Raw genomic sequence first — 24,522 nt, 5'->3', positions numbered from 1 at the left:
CTGACGCGCGTTAACGCGATCGTACCGTGCGAGGTTACGCCTATTATCCTGACAGTGCCCCCCCCCAAGGGGCAGCCTCCGGATGCCCAGGCGAGCCCATTTTTCAGGATGAAGATTACGAAACCTGTGTATGAGCCTAGGGGCGTGTACAAAACTTGCAGGTTCCCAAGAATTTTCTTCAACAGAGTACCCCTTCCATTTAATCAAAAACTGAATTGTCCTACCTCTCCGACGACAGTCCAAGATAGATTCGACTTCGAATTCAGTATCATCACCAACCTGAACTGGAGGTGGGGGCGCTTCTTCTCTACCTGAAAAAGGACTAAAGGTTACATGTTTGAGCAGAGAGACATGAAACACAGGATGGATTCTGAAAGATCTGGGCAAGGTAAGTTCAAACGCTATGGGGTTAATTTCACGTTTGATCTCAAAAGGACCCAGGAACTTGGGTCCCAGCTTCCGAGATGGACATGACAACTTCAGATTTGCTGCTGAGAGCCAGACTTTATCCCCTATCCTAAAGGTGGGGTTACTCCTCTTCTTCTTGTCATAATGCCTCTTGTATTCCTCCTGGGCCTTCTTCATAGTATCCTGGAGCATCTGATAATTTGCTTGAATGAGATTTACCCTATCTTGGACAGCCGGGACGGTGGATTCAGGAATGGTGTTAGGTAAAAACGAAGGATGGAACCCGTAATTGGCCCAAAAGGGTGATTGGTTGGTAGAGGCATGTACTGAATTGTTATATGCGAATTCCGCACAAGGCAGCAAAGAGACCCAATCATCCTGGGAAAAAGAACAGAAGCATCGGAGGTACTGTTCCAGCGTCTGGTTGGTTCTTTCTGTCTGACCGTTGCTCTGTGGGTGGTAGGCCGAGGATAGACACACTCTAATTGACAGCAACCTACAGAGCTCCTTCCAAAACCTGGAGGTAAATTGTACCCCTCTATCCGACACAATACTGTCAGGCACGCCATGTAGTCGGACAATCTCCTTTATAAAGATCTTTGCAGTGTCCACGGCAGAAGGGGTCCCTTTCATTGGCAGGAAATGCGCCATCTTGGATAAACGGTCCACCACCACTAAGATGGTAGTGAATTCTTCTGAGGGAGGCAATTCCACAATGAAATCCATGGAGATTTCCTTCCAGGGTTTTTCTGGGACGGGTAGCGGCCTTAACAGGCCCCAGGGTCTGGTGTTCGACCCCTTGTTACGCTGGCAGACTGAACAGGAGTCAACGTACTTCTTACAGTCCGATCTTAGGGTAGGCCACCATAAGGACCGCTGCACCAGGTCAACAGTTTTCCGGACCCCAAAGTGGCCGGCTAACTGGTGATCGTGAAAGGTCCTTAATACGAGTGACCTGGCTTGCTGGGGAACAAAAATTTTATCCCGATGCCATAGAAGCCCTTCTTGGCGTCTCAGGGAGGAGATTTCTGCCTCCGTACATTGGCCGGTGGCCTGCACCAATGAAGCTCTTAGATCCGGTTGGATAAGCAGGAAGTTTTGAGGAGAAAGGATTGTACTGGGTGGAATCCTCTCCGGGGAATCTGGGAACATTCGGGACAGAGCATCGGCCTTGCCATTCTTTGATCCAGGGCGATAGGTTACGTGAAAGTTGAACCTCGAGAAGAATAAGGCCCATCGGGCCTGTCGGGGTCTTAGGCGTTTGGCCGTGCGGAGGTATTCTAGGTTTTTGTGATCAGTAAAAACCAGAATGGGGTGAGCGGCACCTTCCAGAAGATATCTCCACTCTTCGAGGGCGGTTTTAATCGCCAGGAGTTCCCGGTCCCCCACATCATAGTTCTTCTCCGGGGCGCTCATCTTACGCGAGAAAAAAGCTACGGGATGTAGTAGTGCCTTGGGGCCTTGGCGTTGGGATAGGATCGCTCCTGTGGCGACCTCTGAGGCATCAACCTCCAGCACGTAGGGTAAGGCGGGGTCTGGGTGCTGCAGAATTGGTGCGGTGGTGAAGAGAGTCTTAAGCTGGTCAAAGGCGGCCTGTGCTGCTGCAGACCAAAGGAACTTGGTATGCTGATGGGTAGTCTGAGTAATGGGTGCTACAATGGTGGAAAAATTTTTTATAAATCTTCGGTAGAAGTTCGCAAAACCAATAAATCTCTGGACACCCTTCTTGTCCGAGGGAGCGGGCCAGTCTAGGATGGACCTCACTTTCTGGGGGTCCATGGCAATTCCGCTTGTGGAGATGATGAGCCCCAAGAACTGAATGGATTCTTTTTCGAAGTCACACTTCTCAGCTTTAACGAAGAGTCCATGAGTTCTGAGAATGCCTAATACTTTCCTGACGTGTGTTCTGTGGAGTTCCAGCGTGGTAGAAAAGATGAGAATGTCGTCGAGGTAGGCGACAACAAAGTGATCTAAATATTCCCGGAAAATATCGTTGATAAAATGCTGGAAGGTTGCTGGGGCATTGCACAACCCGAAGGGCATGACTAGATATTCGAAGTGACCAAACCTTGTCCTAAATGCCGTCTTCCACTCGTCCCCCTTCCGGATGCGGACAAGGTTATAGGCTCCACGCAGGTCGAGTTTGGTAAAAATGCGTGAAGTGTGGAACCTTTGAAGAAGTTCAGGGATAAGCGGAAGTGGGTAACGGTTTTTGAGTGTGATATTGTTTAGTTCCCTATAGTCTACACAAGGTCTTAAAGTCTTGTCTTTCTTCTCCACGAAGAAGATGCCTGCACCGGCAGGGGAAGAAGAGGGACGAATGAACCCCTTAGCCAGGTTCTCGTCTATGTACTGTCTCAGGGCCCCAAGCTCGGTTTCGGAAAGGGGGAATATCCGGCCAAAGGGAATGGGAGCCCCTGGTAATAGCTCGATGGGGCAGTCATAAGGGCGATGTGGCGGTAGGACATCCGCTTTCCTCTTGTCGAAGACATCTCCGAATTCCCGGTAGGCGGCTGGTATGTTAGGGACTGAGCTGGATATGGGTTGGACGGTCAGGCAACTGGGTAAGTTCTTAGATTCGGGACCTAGACAATGTTGCTGACAGTATGCGGAAGTAAAAGATATCTCCTTCTTGACCCAATCAACCCGAGGGTTGTGTGCCTGCAACCATGGGATTCCCAGAATGACGGGGAACATGGGGGAACACAGGATATCAAATTTAAGAAATTCCCGATGACCCGAGTCCGTGGTTGTTAGAATGGGCCTGGTTTCCCTGGTAACGTGGCCAGAACTGGGTAGAGAGCCATCGGCCAAACGGACAGTCAGTCTTTGTTTCTTGAGGAGTAGTGGGAGAGCGAGATTCCTGGCTAAGGTTAGGTCCAAGAAACAACTGCAGGCCCCAGAATCGAGTATTGCCTGTAAGTGAACTTCCCGACCTGCCACCATCAAAGAGACAGGAAGGGTGATGTGGGCCGAAGCGGGCTTCGTTACTTGAAGGTGAAATGGCGGATAGAGGGTAGTCTTGCTTGGTCTTGTAGGACAATTGGTTATAAAATGTCCTGACTCTCCACAGTAGAAGCAGAGATCTGCCTGTCGGCGGTAAAGTCTTTCCTCAGAGGTTAAGGCAGAACGGAGCAGACCTTTCGGGGTAGGAGTTGCTGTGGGGTAGACCGAGGGTGGTGCCTGGACAGGAGGAAGGGTCCGAGCACGTTCAGACTGGCGTTCCCGAAAACGCCTATCCAGTTGAATGGCGAGTCGGGTAAGACCTTCAAGTGTTGCGGGAACCTCTAATCTGGCTAGTTCGTCCTTTAGGGCTTCTGATAACCCAATCCAGTATTGGTATTTTAGAGCTGCCTCATTCCAGCCGGAATCGGCAGACCATGTCTGGAACTCCACGGTATAGTCTTCCGCCGACCGCTCACCTTGGCGTAGGGAGTACAAAGCTGCTTCGGCTGTTGCGGTCCGAAAGGGGTCGTCGTATAAGCGAGCCATAGCTTGAAAAAACTGGTCCAACGTACTGATGAGGACGCTGCGTTGTTCAAGTAGGCCGTGGGCCCATGTCTGGGGATCGTCCCTTAGCAAGGAAATGGTAAAACCTACTTTGGTTACTTCGGAGGCAAAAGTCTGAGGTTGTAAGGAGAAATATAAGTAGCAAGAGTGCCTAAAGGATCTAAACTTCCTTCGGTCCCCATGGAAATACTCTGGTGCAGGGACTCGTGGTTCCAGAGAGGTTGCAGCTAAGGTGGTAGCTTCTTGACGTGGGGAGTGCTGCAGATGCTCTTCCAGCCGGAAATACTTTTCTTGGAGTTTCTTAATCACTGGGGTAAGGGCCATAACTTCCTGTAGGATGGCCTCCATCGGGGAAGCACCTCTGTCGGCCTCAGACATGGCTGGATTATACTGTCACGTCCGGGTAGAGAGGCCGAGATGCTGAGAGGGCTCCCCTTGCGGCCGAGTGCAGTGCAACCCTGAAGATGGCACAGGGATGCAGTGCCCACAGTAGCACAGGTTGCCAGGTAGCAGAAGCCGATGATCAGTCTTTAGGGCAACTGTGCGAGGAAGTCCAAATGGCAGGGTCAAGGCCAGGCCGAGGGTCATACACGGAAGATCAGTCCAGAGATCAGAACAACGGGTCTTCAGGTGAAGAGCTGGAGAGCGGAAGGTCAAGTCAAGCCAAGGTCGGATACCAGAAGCACAAGGAACGTCAGATGCGAGCCAGAGGTCGGAGCCAGGGGGATCAACAGGAACAGGTCAAACGAGCCGGGTCGGAGAACGGGAGATCAGGCAGCAGGAATCACAGGAACAGATACTCAGGAGAGCTGACGATAATCCAGCGATGAGGCTCTGTTAACTGGACGTTTAAATAGGCAGGGTGCCTGGGTCGCGTCGTGTGCGCGCCGTGGCGTTCGTACGCCTACGGCGTGCGACGTAATACGTTCGTCCATCACCGCGTACTCGCGCTCGATCGGGCGCAGCTTTGGACGCTCGTTTAGGAACCGTATAGCGCCCACGTATTTGCTGACGCGCGTTAACGCGATCGTACCGTGCGAGGTTACGCCTATTATCCTGACAGTGGCTGCGGATCATGTCATCCTTTGTGACCCAGAGGACTCTGGACCGAATGCCTCAACTAACCTACGCTGCATGGCCTCCCTGATCCTGCAAAGCCTGCGGAAGGCTCCTCGTATTCGTCAAATTAAGGAGAGGGATCATTACTGGCTGGCAACCCTCCTTGATCCACGTTACAAGGGTAAGGTTGCGGACCTTATCTTGTTGTCGCAGAGGGAGCAGAGGATGAAACATCTTTGGGAGGCCTTGCAGAAAGGTCTGTGCAACGCGGTATCAGAGCTTCTGTCAGTCACAGAAGGAGCGGTGAAGAAGGTGTGTTCAGACAATTTTTTATTCTGCAGCCCCGAGGTATGATCAGTTCCAGCAACCATTGCCAGCATCTGATTCACATGGTGCAGGAATACCTAGGGGCAAGATCAGACTTGGACACCTTTCCCACCTAAAATCCTCTGGGTTACTGGGTCTTGAGGATGGATCCCTGGCCAGAGCTTTCACAGTATGCAATTGAGCTACTGGCCTGTCCTGCATCCAGCGTTCTTTCGAAACACACATTCAGTGCCCAATTTTTCAGCCCCTGTTTAACAGGGGCGTGTAATTACAATTTTTGATGCAATATTTTGCAGGAGGGTTCGTTGCTGAGCTTAACTACAATATTTGTGAGTGGTTGTAGTGTTGTGGCACCAGCAACAGCGCCTAAGGCCCAATTTTTCAGCCCCTGTTAAACAGGGGCTTGTAATTACAATTTTTGATGCAATACTTTGCAGCAGGGCTCATTCCTGCACTCCAACTAGAGTATCTGTGAGGGGTTGCAGTGTTGTGGCACCAGCACCAGTGCCTAAGGCCCACTTTTTCAGCCCCTGTTTAACAGGGGCGGGTAATTACATTTTTTGATACATTTTTTGCAGGAGGGTTCGTTGCTACGCTCAACTACAATATTTGTGAATGGTTGCAGTGTTGTGGCACCAGCACCAGTGGCTAAGGCCAAATTTTTCAGCCCCTGTTTAACAGGAGCGTGTAATTACAATTTTTGATCCAATACTTTGCAGCAGGGCTCATTCCTGCTCTCCAACTAGAGTTTCTGTGAGGTGTTGCAGTGTTGTGGCACCGGTGCCTAAGGCCCAATTTTTGTGCCTCTGTTCAACAGGTGCATGTAATTACAATTCTTGATATAATATTTCACAGCAGGGCCCATTCCAATGCCCACCAAGAGTAACTGTGAGGACTTACAGTATTATGGCACCAGCACCACCACCACCAAAGGCCCATTTTTTCCACTACTGTTCAACAATGGCATGTAATTACAAATCTTGATATAATAGTTCACAGGAAGGCATTCCAGCACCCACTAAGAGTCACTTCGAGGGCTTACAGTGTTATGGCAACACCAACACCTTAGGCCCAAATTTCTGCAGAGCATATAGGGCAGGCCCCTACTTTCAAACATGTAACTTACAAACGTCTCCTACTTTCAAACGGAAGGAAACAACAGGAAGTGAGATTAAATCTACCCCTAGGAAGGGAAATTCTCTCCTGTAAGAGTTAATATGGGAAAAACGTGTCTCCTCTCCACTGATGCTTTATGCCAATGCTTGTTTTACTAAAAACCCCAAATTATCAAAAAACATTTGTCATTGGAACAGAAAGTGAGGTGAAATCTTCTAAAGAGGTGCGCAGACAGCAAAAAAAAAATGTTACATGGGTGATAACCCTTCCCTATGTTTTCCAAAAAGCTTAAAAATATATTTTTTGACTGGAGCTACTTTTAAAAATGTACTAGTTCAAAATTACAAACAGATTCTACTACACAGTCCCTGTCATGTTTGCACCGCCTGTATACTAATTAAAAAAGAGTCCTGCGCAAATAATACCACAAAAAATGAATAATGTATAAAAATGTGAAAAAAACAAGAGTTAATGAAAATATTTCAAAATAAACACACCAATAGTGTAAGTGTGTAGTGAAAAAAACACTGGAGGAAGAACAGGACCAAATGTTCCAAAAGATCAGGCTCCCAGAACTCTCACCTCAGAGATGGAATAATTCAGGCAAAAGAAAGTAATTCCAATGGACTTCTCCTTCACTTCTCTGTGCACAATCATCAAATGGTATAAACTTCTACCACTAGAGGGCCGATTCAACCTCTTATGAGTAATGCTGCAGCATATGTATCCTCGTGGTATGAAACTTAAAGAAAACACAGAGGGGAAGGGGGAAGGGAGAGAGAAAGGGGACTCCAATGGTGTAGTGGTTTCCAAAACTGAATAAATTTATTTAAGAGAAAGCAAATGGACTCTCACATTTAAAAAGAAAATATCAAACAGAAAGAGATCTGGCGTGTACAGCCAGTCTTACGCTTGTTCCGGTATTCCTACGGCCACTCCCTACGCGTTACGTCACCACGTGACTTCTTCATGGGGATGACGCTAGACCGTTCGTAACATACTTATATACGAGAAAACCGGAAACGATCGGACCGGAAACGTCCGAACGACCATTTTGAAAGAGGTAAAAAGCGTCCGAACGACCATTTTGAAAGAGGTAAAAACAATCATGTTGGCCGGATGTAGAAACTCCGCCATCTTGCTCCTCCAAAATGATGAAAGGGAAGTGTATGTACACCACCATTTTAGACCGGAAATGATTCTTCGGCCATTTTAATACAATATGGTGTACAGAGAAATATGCATTCTCCCTTTAAAGAGCAAAAAAGATCCGAACAAAATATAGAATCCGAACGAAATATAAATACTAAAAAATATAAAGCCTAAAAATTGAAAAATAATATATATCCAGCAATTTATGTTAAGATCATCAAAAATTATATATAAAAACCGCAATAGACATGAATATATAAATAACATAATATACAAAATAGGAATATATAAACAATGTGGATAAGGAATAAAATATCCTAGCGATTTAAAATATTCCGTCACTGTATAGAAAATGTATATATAATATAAATAGCGGCAATAGATAAAATATTTAAAAATATAAAAATATAAAAATAATGTAAAAATAGTAGATATAGTCAAATATAAATCAGACTGTTCACCAAATAAAGTGCCAAAAAATAATAATGGCATACCGGAAATAGAGCAAGACTTTACATGAAATATCCTATCATAATAAAGATGTATACAGTATAATGCATAAAAAATATTTAAAAATTGTTTAAAAAACAGTTAAGATCAAAATCAACATTTAAACCATCAGGATAAAAAGATCTCATAGTAAAAATCCACCTAGATTCCTTCTGACTGATGGTTCTAATTTTATGGCTACCCCTCCATGAAGGATTAAATCTTTCAATACCCCAGAATTCTAAATGGGAAGGGTCCCTATTGTGAACTTGATCGAAATGTCTGGAGACACTGTGTTGTGGAAAGCCCTTTATAATATTCTGTATATGTTCTTTTAGTCTTACTTTAAGTGCTCTTTTTGTTCTTCCAATGTATTGTAATTTACAACTACATTGTAAACAATATACCACGCCTTCTGTATGGCATCCAATAAAATCACGTATCGTATGTGTTTCTCCGGTAATAGTGCTAGTAAAATCAGATCTTTTATTTTGAAATTTCTTGGCATGTCGACATGTGAAGCAATTCTTGCAAGGATAAAAGCCTTTTCCAGTAAAAAAAGTAAAATCTCTTTTAGAGATTGTAGTTGTAAATTACAATACATTGGAAGAACAAAAAGAGCACTTAAAGTAAGACTAAAAGAACATATACAGAATATTATAAAGGGCTTTCCACAACACAGTGTCTCCAGACATTTCGATCAAGTTCACAATAGGGACCCTTCCCATTTAGAATTCTGGGGTATTGAAAGATTTAATCCTTCATGGAGGGGTAGCCATAAAATTAGAACCATCAGTCAGAAGGAATCTAGGTGGATTTTTACTATGAGATCTTTTTATCCTGATGGTTTAAATGTTGATTTTGATCTTAACTGTTTTTTAAACGATTTTTAAATATTTTTTATGCATTATACTGTATACATCTTTATTATGATAGGATATTTCATGTAAAGTCTTGCTCTATTTCCGGTATGCCATTATTATTTTTTGGCACTTTATTTGGTGAACAGTCTGATTTATATTTGACTATATCTACTATTTTTACATTATTTTTATATTTTTATATTTTTTAATATTTTATCTATTGCCGCTATTTATATTATATATACATTTTCTATACAGTGACAGAATATTTTAAATCGCTAGGATATTTTATTCCTTATCCACATTGTTTATATATTCCTATTTTGTATATTATGTTATTTATATATTCATGTCTATTGCGGTTTTTATATATAATTTTTGATGATCTTAACATAAATTGCTGGATATATATTATTTTTCAATTTTTAGGCTTTATATTTTTTAGTATTTATATTTTGTTCGGATTCTATATTTTGTTCGGATCTTTTTTGCTCTTTAAAGGGAGAATGCATATTTCTCTGTACACCATATTGTATTAAAATGGCCGAAGAATCATTTCCGGTCTAAAATAGTGGTGTACATACACTTCCCTTTCATCATTTTGGAGGAGCAAGATGGCGGAGTTTCTACATCCGGCCAACATGATTGTTTTTACCTCTTTCAAAATGGTCGTTCGGACGCTTTTTACCTCTTTCAAAATGGTCGTTCGGACGTTTCCGGTCCGATCGTTTCCGGTTTTCTCGTATATAAGTATGTTACGAACGGTCTAGCGTCATCCCCATGAAGAAGTCACGTGGTGACGTAACGCGTAGGGAGTGGCCGTAGGAATACCGGAACAAGCGTAAGACTGGCTGTACACGCCAGATCTCTTTCTGTTTGATATTTTCTTTTTAAATGTGAGAGTCCATTTGCTTTCTCTTAAATAAATTTATTCAGTTTTGGAAACCACTACACCATTGGAGTCCCCTTTCTCTCTCCCTTCCCCCTTCCCCTCTGTGTTTTCTTTAAGTTTCATACCACGAGGATACATATGCTGCAGCATTACTCATAAGAGGTTGAATCGGCCCTCTAGTGGTAGAAGTTTATACCATTTGATGATTGTGCACAGAGAAGTGAAGGAGAAGTCCATTGGAATTACTTTCTTTTGCCTGAATTATTCCATCTCTGAGGTGAGAGTTCTGGGAGCCTGATCTTTTGGAACATTTGGTCCTGTTCTTCCTCCAGTGTTTTTTTCACTACACACTTACACTATTGGTGTGTTTATTTTGAAATATTTTCATTGACTCTTGTTTTTTTCACATTTTTATACATTATTCATTTTTTGTGGTATTATTTGCGCAGGACTCTTTTTTAATTATTCAAGTGATAGTTTGTGTTTACTATTTTGTCCCGCTGCATTTTCTGTTTTATTTAGTAGCACTTGCACTTTTGTTATTCCACAGTTTGTTACATTATACTTTGTTATGCACGTAGATCTATTTCACGTCTAGCACATAGTGGCGCGAGGGTCCATTTTACACCGCCTGTATACTGCTGTTCTGAGTATATAGGGCCTGGGGGCCCCAGGCCTTTCCTTTTTTTAATTTGGGTAAGGGGTTCCGCTTAATATCCATACAAGACCCAAAGGGGCTGGTAATGGGCAGGGGGGTACCCATGCCATTTTTCTCAATGATTTCCATCCATATTGCCGGGACCAGACATTACATTAAAACAAAGCAGGTTTAAATTACTTTTTTTCCATTAGAAATGTCATTTTGTGCAGGGACTGTTCTAAACACGGGCAACATGTGCCACTTCACAGGAATTCTATAGAAGCCCCCCAGGCACGATATTTAAAGAAATATTTCACATTTTTTTTTCACTTTAAGCATCATTAAAATCAGTGCTCCCGTGTTTTTAAAACTTTTTTTTGCATTGATACATGTCCCCCGGGGCAGGACCTGGGTCCCCAAATGCTTTTTAGGACAAAAACTTGCATATTAGCCTTTAGAATTAGCACTTTTGATTTAGAATGTTCGAGTCACATAGACTATAATGGGGTTCTAAAGTTCGCGTAAATTTTCAGTCCGTTCGCAGGTTCTGGTGCGAACCAAATCGGGGGGGTGTTTGGCTCATCCCTACTGAGGAGGAGGCGCAATCTTCTCCCTCTGCCTGGAAGGTTGGCTGTAATACTGGGTCTGGGGAATCAGCCTGCCTAATCCGCTGGGCTGGAGTCACCCTGAAGTGAGAGGGTTGAATGGCTTGGTTTAGACCTGATGCAAGGCCCACACTGTAATCGTCTGCTTCTGTCCCTGGTTGTCCGAGACAACCGTAAAATTCTGCCATTGGTTTTCCCTCATGTGTGCTTTTTCTGTTTTTTATGAGAGATTTCTACATGGGGTGCAGGGTTCTAACAAATATGCAAACATTGCATTTTGAAAGGTCTTCTATAGGCTTAACTGGTTAAAAGCGCTAAAATGTTTTAAGAGTACATTCATCTTTTGTGAATGCATACATCATTACATCAGTGAAATGTGTCCAATATCCTATAATTAAAATGTCATTGTTGCAAAGATAAGGAAAGCTTATATGCAAAAATAGCTTTACTAGAAGCATGACTTTGTTAAAATAGACAAATAGTATGAGAAATTCATTTTGGAAACAGAGAAGTATATTCACTTAAAAAACGGATGAATTTAAAAAAGATTACACATAGCACATTTTCTATCACTAATTAGAAAGAAGAACTGCTGATGATCAACTGCTGATGCACAGCATATATAAGAGTAGTAAATTAAGTGGACATTATGCTGATCCTAAATTACATGTCACAATACGGTAATATATCCATAATCCACAATCCACTGTAATTTACCAGCCATCAGGATCAGGGTATATGTATATATATATATATATATATATATATATATATATATATATATATATATATATATATATATATATATATATATATATAGCAAATAGAAAGAGTATAAAATTGCTACACAAGCCATGTTGTAATTTTGTTATTAAAAATTCTCTTTCCTTTCCAATCTTCAGCAGCTGCAATTTTCTGTAAAATTCAGTGCAATATGGCAACCTGCATTGAATTTTTTTTTAGTTGGTAATGATATATTTAATGCCTCTGATTTATCATATTTAACCTTAAAATTACTTACTGCTCCAAAGAAATTCAATACATGTATAAGATTTGGTACTGTCACTATCAGATTATTAACATATATTAACAAATTGTACGCATATAGGGACATTTTATACAGTATTCCTTTCCTTTGACTCAAATCCTTTGACTATCCAAATTATTGCAAATAGCTGTGTTTAAGTGTTCCATTACTACTATATATAGAAGAGGGGACTAGGGACACCATTGTCGGGTACCGATTGATATCCTTATAAAATGTGAGAGCATTCCATTTGTACGTAATTTAGCTTTTGGATTGGAATAAAGAGTCATAATGTTTTGTAAATTTCGAGGTCTCACTCCCAGCTGTTTTAGAGTTTCTTCAAGGAAGCACCATCCCACCCTGTCAAATGTCTTCTCGGCATCTATTGATATTGATTCTGGGCATATTCCATTAATGTAAACGTCTTTATTTTATTGTCTCTTGCCTCTCGACCCATTGTAAAACCAACCTGATCTAAATTAATATATGTTGGGAGGACGGGCATAAGTCTATTCGCAATAAGTCTATGTTTGTAAGAAAAATTGGCCGATAGTTACAGCATATCGTATAAGTTTTATCAGGTTTAGGGATAAGCGATATATGTGCTTCCATGCTCTGTGGTGCAAATGGTTGAGAGGAAGAGATAGAGTTAACATCCTATTAAGCACTTCAATACAGGGCACTTTCACCCCCTTTCTGCCCAGACCAATTTTGAGCTTTCAGTGCTCTCACGCTTTGAATGACAATTATTCAGTCATGCCACACTGTACCCAAACAATATTTTTATCATTTTATTCACACAAATAGAGCTCTCTTTTTTTGTATTGTTTATTTAACAAGTTTTACAAATGATACAAAGTGACACATTATTATCACAGACAATTTAGGTAATGCAGATATACACTGTCATTGAAATATATTTACAGTTAGTATGATGAAAAACAAAAAGGTTTGGTGAAGTTGCATAGATAATGATAGAGCTATCATAGATATTATTTTTTATTTTCACATGTACGGTTTGGTTTTCACAATGGGTACTTTGTGTATCTGTCAGAGACATCCTTGTATCAGTAGTATGGGGTCATAGATAACCGTTCCAATGGGGTCAATAGAGAACTAGATATAAATTGAGGAGTATTGCATAATTCAATTCTCTGTCAAAATGGAACTCTGTGCTTCGGAGCTATATTCGGAATCATTCCATGTCTGCCATATTTGTGAAAAATTTTGTATTGAGTCATCAATTACGGCAGTTAGATGTTCCATTCTATGTATATCTTTTAAAATGGAAAGGGATGCGTGAGAGTGGGAGGGGTAGCGGAGAGCCAGAGCTTGGAGATAGTTCTCTTAGCAGCCAATAATATGTAGGACATCAGTTTTCGTTTGGGTTTATGAATGGCTGGAAAGGGTAGACCTAATAAATAGTGCTTAGGATTCAGGAGGACATGGACCTCTAACAATTTCTCTAGGAGTATTTGGATCTGAATACAAAATTGGGTAACTAAAGGACATTCCCAGACTATATGAAAGTGTGAGCCTACAGCTTTGTTGCATCTCCAGCACAGTTTTCTGGGGTTCTGTAACAGAATAATAAAACTTTATACGTGGTTTCTTTGTGTGTGACACAGCAGGAAATTTTGGAGGTGGATCAAATAGAGATTTCTTTTGGAGGTATTTAATCACCACTGTCTTTTTTTTTTTTTTTTTGCGACATAAGGGTAAAAAGAGCGAAAATGAAAAAAAAAAATTGTTTCTATCGTATAATTTTGCAAATAAATAATTTTTGTTCATAAATTTGGCCCAAAATGTATACTGTTACATATCTTTGGTAAAAATGGGCCCAAATGTGCACACTCAAAACGTATTAAACATAAATTAGCACGGGGGCGTGGCTTGACTGAGCATGGAGTAGGTCCTACATGCCCAGGGCTTCGTCCATTAATCCTGTTGCACTTAATCCTCCACTCCGAGAGACACACCGTGCGGGTGGCAGCCTCCTCTGGGGACCCTCCTTACGCCTCGCCTGCTTCCCGGTCTCCCGGCAGTCCGATTCGGCTGCGATTGTCCCGTTCGGTGGCCGTGTTTAGGCGAGTCCCCGGCTTCGGCCTACCTGTGGAGGTCCGCGCCCATCTTGGGACACCCTCCCTCAGAGTTGTGCTGGGCCGGTGGACGCTGTTTTCCTCCTGTCCCTCCTGGGCTTCACCCATCCACAGGCTGACTGGAGAGGTGAGCCTGTGCTAAGAGCTTTGCCCTCAGGAAGGTCCGTGGCTCCGGCCTATACACGGAGGCTGGCGGCCATCTTGGTACACCCTCGAGCCAGCAGCAGGCCCTGTACCTGTGCCTGTGAACTCCTACACATTCTGTCTGATCTACCCTATCGGGTTCTGGGTGCTGTGCCTGTGCATGCTATCATGTCCTCCCCGAAGAGCCAAAAATCCTCTGCGGCAAAGCTGGCACGATTCTGCCGGACTGGGGGAGAGGAGGCGGGGGAGGATGGTGGTGCTGAGTGGAGGGCAGGGGAGCGTGGACAGGGAGACACAGATAAACTGTTGGAGGCCATTACACTCTGCAGGACATTCCTCACTGCTCAGATCGAGGGAGTCAAGATGCATATGTCTTTGATTAGACAGGACTTCCAGAAAATCCGCGAACGGGTCACGGAAACAGAAACCCGCATCAGTACGGTGGAAGATATCCTGCAGCCATTACAGTCTGGATCTGAACACATGCAGAGCCAGATTAACCAGCTGCTCGCCAAGCAGGACGACATTGAAAATCACCTGAGGAGGTGTAACCTCCGTTTCATCGGTCTCCCAGAGGGAGCGGAGGGTAAGGACCCGACGGTGTTCCTGGAGCAGCTACTGGTGTCCACGTATGGTCGGGAGGCCTTCTCTCCCATGCTGGCAGTGGAAAGGGCTCACAGGATGCCAGCTAGACCTCCTCCTCAGGGGGCCCCCCCGTACCTTTATCGCAAAACTTTTAAATTACAGGGACAGAGACGCTGTGCTGAGGCTGGCGAGAGAGAGGGGCAACATCCCAGTAGGAAACGTCAAGGTGGCCATATTTCCTGACTTCTCGGCCGAAATACAGAAACGTCGACAGAGCTTTATGGGGGTCAATCGCAGACTTCGTGACCGTCACCTGAAGTATTCCATGCTCTTCCCTGCGCGTCTGAGGGTGGAACATGATGGCCGGTGTTGTTTTTTGAGGACCCTCGTGAGGTCCTGGCTGGAACGTGGGCCTGCTCACGGCAGGGGCGACTGACCGCACTCTGGGTGTGCCACGTGGCGAGATCCTCTTGCCTCATGGTTCCGCCATTACTCGGCCTGTCTTAACTACTTCTGCCTCATTACCGTCTTGACCTGTATCACACCTTGGTGACTTCACCTCAGTATATCTCATCAGCCTGGAGAGACGGGTGGAACCCTACACCTCTACTGACCCCGCCATCGTGAATTCTCTTCTCTTCATTCTTTGGATACTCGGAGTGGACTTCATTTTCATCATTGCTCCCCTTTTGAGAGCCCCCCTTTTTTTTTTCTTTTTTTTACTACTCCTACATTTATCCATCATACGGAGCTGTGGAAGTGTGCTGGTCCTACAAGCTGCATGCATAGTGCGGCAAATTTACGCCCCACCAACCACTGGGAACCGCTATGTAGACGAACGGAGGAATTGTGGTATGCTGCCTATTCTTCGAACCAACTTGCAGGGGTGATTAGTTAGACCCCATTCTTTTTACCCTACATGGCGGCTGGTTCGGAACCACTATATGACCCAGTGGCTAAAACTGTTCCTCATCTACTCCTTTTACATGCATCTCCTTCTTTCCCAGATGGAAGTTCAGAGTTGTTTAGAGACTATGCCTGCACAAGTTGGGGTGGGTGCAAGGCGGGGGGGGGGGGGTGTCCAACAGTTGTTTTTGCAATTTTTCATTGTGCACATTGTGTCCCCGGAACCGAGTATGGGAAGACGGCCATTGGCTGAAGAGGTGCCTCACAAGGTGGTCAACGCACCTCAGTTTTACTACACATTGTATTCTCCACTTGATCTTGAGTCGCAGCGATGCTTGGCTCCACTAACCCTTGGAACCCGGCCGTGCCAGAATTACAGAAGAAACTGGGACCTGGCACTGGCTCTTCCTCCCAACTTACACGGGTATGCGACTATTTTGCGGCCTCTTTTTTTTTTTCTATTTTTTATCCTTCCGGTTTTTCCACCTTTTTGTTGCTCTTTTTCATGTTGTCCGGAGATGGGACTCTGGGGCGGTAGTTCACAATGGTTGAGGGATGATGACCGCACAAGTTGGGGTGGGTGCGGGGTGAGGAGAGGGGAGAGGGGAATGTTTTACAGGTATTTTCTCAAAATTTCAGTGCACAAGTGTTATTACAAGAGGTGATTGTAACAGGTACATGTCTTAACTGGTTACCCTATGCATGGTTAGCTATAGGGCAGGTTTTAATACTGCTAATGTTCTTGGTACTGCATGACCTTCTGGCGGGTGATCCTCAGGAGTACATCCTAGTGAGGGGTTATTTTTCATATGCTATACGATGACATCTATAAAGTTCCTGACGTGGAATGTGAGGGGCCTGCGTGAGCAAATCAAACATTCGGCAGCCCTTTCAGTCCTAAAGAGACAGAGGGCAGATGTAGTGGCTCTGGTGGAGACGCATATAGAAGGGAGGCTTCAGATGCCCCTTCGACGCCCATGGGTGGGGTGGGCATATCATTCTACTCATACTACTCACGCCAGAGGTGTTTCACTTTTAATAGCCAAATCGGTACACTTTGAGTTGTGTGAAGTAATTACCGACCCACAAGGAAGATATGTGTTTCTCCATGCCAAACTATATGGTGAACAGTTTCTCCTCCTGGCCTTTTACATACCCCCCATTTAGTTTGACTGTGATTATGGAGGGACTCAGGCCGCGTACACACGCGGGTACTGTTCGCTCGTGTGTGGGCTTTCAGCGGACAGTTTCAGCGAACAGTCTGCTGAACAAGGTTTTTCGGAATTTCCGAAAAACTGTCCGCTGAAACCTTGTTTCAGCGAACAGTCCCCTCGTGTGTAGGCTTGTTCGTCAAACAAAGTTCCGCGCATGCTCAGAAAGAATTTATACGCCGAAGGTTGCATTGCAGTGTATAGGACGTCGTTTTCTAGTCCCGTCGTACGTGCCATTCACGTCATCGCGCACGGTTTCAGCAAACTGTTCGTACGTCGTGTGTGGCCATGTCCGTCCATGCTAATTTTGAGCGGACTGTCCGCTGAAACTGTTTGACGAACAAAGTTGAGCGAACAGTCCCCGCGTGTGTACGCGGCCTCACCCTTATGACCCACCACCCCACAATACCAGCGATCTGGATGGGAGACTTTAACACCACTCTACGGCCAGCACTAGATAGATTACACACCTCACAGGGGACGGCCACGGATACCAGGGAGACAACATTTTCTAAGCTGATCTCCACTCTCCACTTAATAGACACTTGGCGCTACAAATTCCCTCTTACGAAGACTTACTCGTGCTTTTCACCTTCCCATAACTCCATGTCCCGCATTGATTTTATTCTGGTATCCAAAACCCTAACGCCGTGGCTATTAGAAGCGGCCTTTTGCCCAAGGCTGTTATCTGATCACAGCCCATATTGGATCTCATTGAGTATTCCAGTCAGTAGGCCCCCAAAGCCTTGGCGCTTAAACCCGATCTGGCTGTCCCTATTCCCGGACGATGATGAGCTCCTGAACCTATGGAAGCTATACTTTGCATTAAACGAACAAACTGCCTCTATTTCGGCGGTTTGGGACTCTTTCAAAATATATGCGCGCATGACCCTCGCCTCCCACATAAATGTGATTAAGGCGAAATCCGCAGATGCCTTTGATAGGGCAGTAGCGTAACTCGCCTCCACAGAACGGGAATATGCCACCAACCCTACCCCGGAGCTAGCAGCCCAACTCAAATTGCAATCTAGAGTAGCTACCCAACTTCAGTTTACAAAGGCCAGGCAAAAGCTGTTTTTAACTAAGCAAAAATTCTTTGAGCATGGGAAAAAGGCGGGTAAGCTGCTGGCATATATGGTCCACAGTGAAGATAGACCCCCAGTGGTCATCACCCTGCATGGACCGGGGGGGGCAACAGATCACGGATCTGCGTAGTGTAACAGCTAGATTTAGAGATTTCTTTACAGATCTGTACCGCACAACTAAAACAGACCCTACTGACCAGGGAACGGCCTTCCTTCATGGTATCACCCTTCACCCAACTGACGACTGACCAGATTGACCTTCTTGAGGCTCTCCTCACCACAGACGAAATAGCCTCGGCTATTGCCAGTTTTGCCAGATCCAAATCCCCTGGCTCAGACGGCCTCCCAATTGAGGTTTACTCCCAGTTCAGTGAATTTCTTATTCCAAAGTTACTCGTGCTATTTAACCACCTTTTTGAGACCTTTTCTTTACCACCGTCCATGAGAGAGGCAGTAATAGTACTCATTCCCAAACCAGGGAAAGATCCGGGATATCCGGAATCATATCGCCCCATATCCCTACTCCAATCAGACATTAAAATCCTTGCTAAAGTACTATCACTGAGATTGAATAAAATTATCCTTTCTCTAATACATGTTGACCAGGCGGGATTCCTGCCGGGACGTAATACATCCTTCAACTTACGCAAGTTGTTTATTAACCTGCAAGCCATGCATAGGGAGGCAGGATCGCAGGTAGTAGTAGCCTTGGACACGGTGAAAGCCTTTGACTCCGTGGAGTGGGGGTACTTATGGAAATGTCTCAGGGGGTATGGCTTTGGCCCCAAATTTATTAAATGGGTGCAACTTCTATACCAATCACCCACAGCCAGGGTGTCGGCGAACGGATGGTCCTCCGAGCAGTTTGACCTCAGCAGAGGCACAAGGCAGGGCTGCCCCCTTTCGCCGTTGCTGTACGCCCTGGCAGCCAAGCCGTTAGCCATATCCATCCGGGACAATCCGGAAATTAAGGGACTAGGCTCCGATACTCTGATTGAGAAAATCAGTATGTATGCGGACGACACCTTGTTGTACCTGGCCGACCCGGGCCCCTCCTTGCGCGTGGCACTACACACGATTGAGCAATTTGGGACCTTTTCTGGGTTAAAAATTAATTGGGAGAAATCTCAGATACTACCAATAGACAGTTTCCCACCAACTGAGTCACAAGCCATGTTACCTCTTCAAAGAGTTAGTACCATTAAATACCTTGGGGTACAGGTGTCCAGAATATCAACAGACTACATACATCTAAATATTGAACCCCTTATATCATACGTGAAAACTAAGCTCAGGATTTGGGCTCGCCTGCCACTGGGAGAATGGGGGAGAATAAACTTAATTAAGATGATTCTACTTCCCAAAATTTTATATGTGATATGGCACTCCACAACATACCTACTTTGAAATATTTTAAGACTCTAGAAGCCCTCCTTAAACCGTTTGTCTGGGGTCCTAACAGACATAAACTGGCATGGCAGGCACTCAAAAACCCTACAGACCTGGGAGGTATGGCGTTGCCTGATCTCCACTTATATTGCGTCCCAATTATCCCAATTGTACCACATAGACAAGACAGACAGAGAGCGGTTCCTCCAGCTGATGTGCCCCAAGTGGGCCAGATGCACGGAAGATTCATTATATGTGATAATAGGCCCCGGAAATGCTGGCTTGTGGAGCGAGGAGAAGGCCCTATTGCGACAATACAGGCATGTATGGGACATCGATTCTGCCAAGCTGGGTATTCCCCAATATAATGATTTTACTCCATTATGGCACAACAGGACCCTACTTCTGGCGAATCCTGGATGTGGATTGCTGGTCTGCTTATGGAATTTTCTACCTACATCATTCAGTTGCGCATGGGACCCTAAAAACTTTTCACGCACTCAAAGAAGAATACAACCTTCCTGATCAGATGTTCTTCAGATACTTACAAGTCAAACATGCAACCCAAAATCTATTTCTACCGTCCCCTCCTCAACCCACTCTGAATGTAATCATGGCGATAGTCAAAAATACGGATCCTCAAAAGCTCATATCGGCATTCTATAACATGCTCTCCACCCCTGTCACAAATAAACTAGCGTATGGCCTTAAGCCTCGCTGGGAAAGGGCTGTGGGACCCATAGAGTACGAGGAATGGGGGGAAGCCTTGGAACTTTGTAAAACGGTTTCACCAAGGCTCTCGGACAGACTGACCCAAACCTATATAATCCATCAGGCGTACCTCACCCCCCCTTAGGGTAGCCAGATACAGGAACTCTCAGTCCACTTTGTGCCCAATGTGTGAGAGGGAGACGGGTACGTTTATCCACCTGTTATGGTCATGCCCCAAAATACAGGGACTTTGGACACAGATAGTGAGATTCCTCCATGACGATATGGGCTCTCCGGCCACGATTGACCCAAAAATGTGCCTCCTAGGACTCATACCAGACTCGACCGACAGGTACACAAAGGTATTTCTGCATGAGACGCTATTCATAGCGCGTAAGGTAATAGCTAGGAAATGGATGAGGACTTGCCCCCCGAACATAGCAGACTGGAAGGCAGAAATAAATAATACCCTCCCATATAAAAAAAATTATATACACTAATAGAGGATGTCCTGTGAAATACTATAAAATTTGGGACAGGTGGCTGCGGGAGTCCGCAACTTGCTTATAACCTGACCTATGCACTGCGCACGGGAAAGTAGATGACTCATGGATTACCAAGCCCATGGGTGACAAAGCGAGTCCCAATATACTGAAACCATGTTTTTATTTATCCCATGCATTCCCTGGATATGCTATGATGTGATGATAAAGATCTGAGATGTAGACACAACTGATACTTGAAGTCATGTATGATATGTACCATGTCTGAAACTGTACACTACAACTTGTATGCACTGTAAACAAAATAAAACCTGTTGATTTAAAAAAAAAAACATAAAATAGCGGGTGTTGTGGGTTCCATAGACTTTGAGGATTATTACTTAGCAGCCATTCTCGACCAGCTACAAGAATAGTATAGCATCCATGCCAACCTAAATAATTGGTTACTGAGTACCCCTTTAGGAGCCGCAACTCCGACCACCATCTCTCCAACCATGAAAACCTCAGTACAGGTCTGGAAAAAAATGATCGCCCTCTCTGACTACGTTCCTACCATGCCACTCCACCAAATACTTTTGGAGTCCCTCCACTACCTCACACCAGATATAATGCTGTCACAGTGGACCCTTAAAGGAATCCGCTCCCTACAAAACCTAATACAAGGGAAACAACCCAAACCTTTCTCCATATTACAAAAAGAGTTCGATCTTCCCTCATCAGAATTCTTTACATTCCTATGAATCCACCACTGCCTGAGTACAATACCCCTCCCTCTATACTCCAAATCTCCAAACACATGGGGATTCTTAACAAACCCTGCCTCCAAAACAAAAGGCATTTCTCACTTTTATAACCTCTTCCATCAGAAGAACATTTTCACTAAAATGCCCTCACACTACCAATGGGAATCAGATATGACACACTCCTACTCAGATGAACAATGGCAATACGCACTAAAAACCATCTATATAAATGTTCAGCCCTCTGGGAACTCACGCAGAAAATCTCAATTTGGTGGTATTTAATGCCTGCTAAATTAGCATCCTTCAGCCCCCAAACCGCCAACACATGCTGGAGATGTAAATCCTCTAAAGGAGACATGATTCATACATTCTGGTCATGCCCCTCTATCCAGATATATTGGGAAAACACCTTCAAACTCATATCAACCATAGCCAACCAGACAGTACTCCCTTCACTTGATCTTGTGGTGTTGAATCTCAGAATTGAAAAAATACCTTGTCCCTTCAGACATGTTACAACCCACATATTACTGGCCTTCAGACTTAATATAACAAGACTTTGGAAGTCTGACAAGGTCCCAACCATTGCTCATACTATTGACCTAGTTCTATGTTCTATGTATTTACCTGTGAAAAAATTTCAATAAAAATTGAATGAAGAAAGAAATGTATAAGATTTTTCTAACACATAGCATGTACATTCTGCTACTCCTCCTGAGTATGGCGATGCCATATGTGTGAGACTTTCACACAGCCTGGCCACATACATGCAATTTTAGGCGTTCTATGAGCCTAAATTACATATTTAATTTCCTGAGAACCTATGACACTTTTGAAGGCCCTAGAGCACCAAGACAATGAAAATTCCCACAAAATGACCCCATTTTGGAAAGCAAACACCCCAACATATATTTTATGAGGCATGGGTTGCAGATAGGTACTGGGGTACTCTGATGGTATGCAGACAGGTACTCAGGTACTCTGATGGGCTCCAGATAAGTACTCGGGTACCCTGATGGGCTAGAGACTGGTACTCAGGTACTCTGGGCTGGAGACAGGTACTCAGATACTCTGATGAGCAAGATACAGGTAATCTGATGGACTGGAGACAGGTACTCGGGTACTCCGATTGGCTGGATAGAGGTACTCAGATACTTTGATGGGCTGTAGATAGGTACTTAGGTACTCTAATGGGCTAGAGACAGGTACTCAGGTACTCTGATGGGGTGCACATAGGTACTTGGGTACTCTAGGCTGGAGACAGGTATTAGGGTACTCTGGGCTGGAGACAGGTACTCAGGTACTCTGATGGACAGGAGACAGGTACTCAGGTACTCTGATGGGATGAAACCAGGTACTTGAGTACATTGATGAGCTGGAGACAGGTACTCGGGTACTCTAATGGGGTGCAGATAGGTACTCAGGTACTCTGATGGGCTGCAGATGGGTACTCGGGTACTCTGATGGGTTGGAGATACATATTTGGGTACTCTGGGCTGGAGACAGGCACACGGGTACTCTGGGCTAGAGAAAGTCACTGGGGTACTCTGATGGGTTGTAGATAGGTGCTTAGGTACTCTGATGGGCTGGTGACAGGTACTCTGATTGGCTGGTGACAGGTTATCTTTATTACTGTGGCATGTGTGTTTTACTGTGCACTGTAAGTGGTAACTAACTGTTACTGCAATCTCCTCCTCATACAGGATCAGTGTGCAAGGAGGAGAATCCGGTAACAGCTAGTTACCGCTGTTTGTTGAAATTTGTGACCGGCTGTGATTGGGAACAGCCAATCACAAGGTAAGAAAAAACAATTTCTCTGATCAGGGATGAGCTGTGTCAGAGTGACATGTCTCATCCCAGATTGCTGTGCTGCTTGGCCCCTGGTGGCGCATGAGCGGCATGCACAAAGACAGCATGTGACCAGCTGTAATTGGACACAGCTGGTCATCTGGTAAAGAGACATTTTTATTGACTCTTTACCTTAACCACTTCAATACAGGGCACTTTCGCCCCCTTCCTTCCCAGCCCAATTTTCAGCTTTCATCGCTCTAGCGCTTTCAGTGACAATTGCGCCGTCATGCTACACTGTACCCAAATGAAATTTGTTTCATTTTGTTCGCACAAATAGAGCTTTATTTTGGTGTTATTTATTCATGACTCTGTTTTTTATTTTTTGCGATATAAGCGCAAAAAAAGCGGAAATTTGGAAAAAAAACAATATTTTGTTTTTTCTATTTTAAAAGAAATCCAATAAAATCAAATTTTGTCATAAATTTAAGCCAAAATGTATTCTGCTACATGTTTTTGGTAAAAAAAATTCTGTTAAGTGTATAATAATTGGTTTGTGTGATCACGGACATATGTACCCAAATGATCATGTACATATGTGTGCAGGTGATCACGTAGATATGTGTGCAGATAATCATTGGGACATGTGATTTTAGTGGGACATATGTGGGGGACATGTTTTTATTATTAGGGGCATGTGTTTTTATTATTTGGGGACATGTATGTTTTGGGGACATGTGTGTTTTGGGGACATATGTGGGGACATTGTGTTTATACTGTGTGGTGTGTTGTGTGTTGACACTAGACTGATGATCAGTGAGTAAAAAGCTGTAAAAAACAGCTCATACTCACTGATCATCAGCCGGCTGCAGCAAACTGCTCTCCTCTCCTCAGGGATGACTTCTGTGTGAGGAGAGGAGGAGCCGATTGCCTAGCAACCGGCTGTTTGTTTACATCACATGATGGCCGTGATTTGACACGGCCGTCATGTGATCAGGAGGGCCAATCACAGAGCCCTCCTGCCGATCTGAGATGCGCCGTGTCCGGATGACACGAGCACATCGGGATCCCGCCGCTGCGCGGGCACGCGCGTGCGCGATCCCGCTCCTTCTGAAGGACGTTCCTGAACGTCCTATCAGAAGTAGACGGCTCCCACCCGGCCTTATATGTGCATTGGCCGGGTGGGAAGAGGTTAATCAGGCATGAGCTGTGTCAGAGTGACATGCCTCATGCAAGATCGCTGCGCTGCAGGCCACTGGCAGCGCATGAG

The sequence above is a fragment of the Lithobates pipiens genome, unplaced genomic scaffold (assembly GCF_037356315.1).
Source record: "Lithobates pipiens isolate NorthernLeopardFrog02 unplaced genomic scaffold, aLitPip1_a1.2 Scaffold_18, whole genome shotgun sequence".
NCBI classification, from domain to species: Eukaryota; Metazoa; Chordata; class Amphibia; order Anura; family Ranidae; genus Lithobates; species Lithobates pipiens.
This window is presented reverse-complemented; position numbering follows the sequence as displayed.